Source organism: Athene cunicularia (genome assembly GCF_003259725.1).
Source record: "Athene cunicularia isolate RWA chromosome 7 unlocalized genomic scaffold, athCun1 chr7_part1, whole genome shotgun sequence".
Lineage (NCBI taxonomy): Eukaryota > Metazoa > Chordata > Aves > Strigiformes > Strigidae > Athene > Athene cunicularia.
In genome coordinates this window covers 19,802,914-19,804,996 of record NW_020799107.1, presented here as the reverse complement: position 1 = coordinate 19,804,996, position 2,083 = coordinate 19,802,914, and positions in this window count along the sequence as shown.

Genomic DNA, 2,083 nt, shown 5'->3' with positions numbered 1-2,083 from the left:
GCGGGCCTACCGCGGAGTGCGCCCGTCCCGCTCCCGCTCCCCGACGTGGCTCGGGACACCCCGCAATTGCCCGGCTTATGCTCGAAGAGCTGATTTTTGTGTAACGCACCCCACACTGCTCCCCGCCAGGAAACTGCAGGGTTGACCGACTGCAATAAATATTGTAGGTTTTAACTCTTAAGTTTTTCTTTATTAGAAACGGGGGACGGGGGAGTGACGTTTGATCAAAGCCCTCGTTGATGCCTCGAGGCAGTTATCCGGGAAGCAGGGGGAAATTCTGATTTTCTTCACAAAATTTGGGCCTAGGAAATGTTGCGGTTCTTAGGGAGCAAGAGCGGGACACATGGAGAAAAGGGATTTCCAACCTCACTCGCTATTACTCTGCATTGTTTACATTATTACACTTAAATTACCCAGTGATGCTGGTAATCTAGTTTTTAAGAAGTCCGGGGTTATAGTTCTGTCAAGCCACTGAGTTTCTGATGGGCAACACTGCAGAAGACCTTCTGGCACAGCCATGCATCATCAAGCACCTTTTGGTTTCTCTTCCTCTTTCTGGTAATACCATGGCCTTAATCTCTCACACACACACACAAACATGACAGTGGGAAACAGCTGGGAAGAAACAAAAAATTGCCAGGTAGTTCATTACTGAAAGGCCAAGTAACATAGTGCCATCTGACAATGCTAGTATCTACAGAAGCCATAATCTTCAGTTCCTCAGTCGCCTAGAAATAATCACCAACTATTCTGGTATCCTACTAAATTGTCACCACAGATCAGAGCCCATCTGAGTGCAGGCAATGGTAAGAAATCACCGCCACTTGGCATAACTACATTCTGCATAACTTCCTTTTTTTTTTTTTTTTTTTCCCTTTTTCAGGCTCTAAAATGGATCTCATTCAGTTTGGCCTTGGTTTGATAGCACAAGTTTAAGGGCTGCTAGTACTGCATGAAAAGCACAGCAGCTACATGGTGATCACTGCCATTGAAAAATGTTTGATGGAGTAAGTTTGTACCAGCAGACTTTATGCCAGACCAGGTACCGTCTGTCTGTACTACCCTAACTTCATGCTGGATCGTGGATCATTTCTATTTGCCTAAAGTTAGCACAGAGGCTTAAAGCTAGGATAAACTCATGTTCCCTGGTCAGGTTAAGGATCTGGCCTCATGCCCGCTTTACAACATCAGCTGGTATCACTGCTGGAAAAAAGCAAGGGTTCAGCAACTGATTCTGGGTGAATTTTATTTTTTTTTCCCCCTCTCTGATCAGGTTCATTTTCTTCCAGATCATTTCCTTTGTCTGGTTCAGCATGCAGCTGTGCTACTGCTTGTGCCAGCGTAATGGAGGAGGTAGCATGGGAGCAAAAATAGGCAGGGGCGAGAGGGTGGCTATGACTGCTTGTTTTGGCAGAAGTATCAGATTATATTGGCTTAATATGTTCATGTACCTGTGGCTTAATTTGACAGAAATGTAGCTGTGTGCTCATGCCTTCCTGAGATGTACTACATACAGTAGGCAATCTGTGCTCTGGTCTTACTTATAGCCCCATGCTCACAGATGACACAATCGGATTCAGTGCTAAAACACTGTCTTAAAGCAGCATAAACTGTAACGGTGGCAGGCTACTTCTCCTGCTCAAATCTGTATTCCTAAACAAAAAATAGGAAGGATATTTTTCTGCACAGTGTTCTGGTCACCAAAGGGGTGACAAAGCTTGCATCTGCTACACCTACAGAAAGGCTTTGTTAGTTGGAGATGCGTAGACTGACCACACCTTCCCCTTGCGGGGAAAAGCTTTTCAAAACCCATCAATCATCCCTTGCTTCCTTCCCTCTCCTCTTCCTGCCCCATCCCCCAGGGAAGAGGCTGGAGGGATGTAAACACTATATGCTCGGTTGGGCCTGTTCTCAGCCACTGTCATACCAGGAAAGGCACTCAAGAATATTCCAAAGCAGTATTTGAAATGCTGCCGTCTTGCTCTCTCTGCTGCCACATGTCCCACAGCTTCCCATGATTTGGACACGAATTTCCCTCTCTTGGATTCAGTATGTAACCCATTTCCCTCCGTTACCATTACTT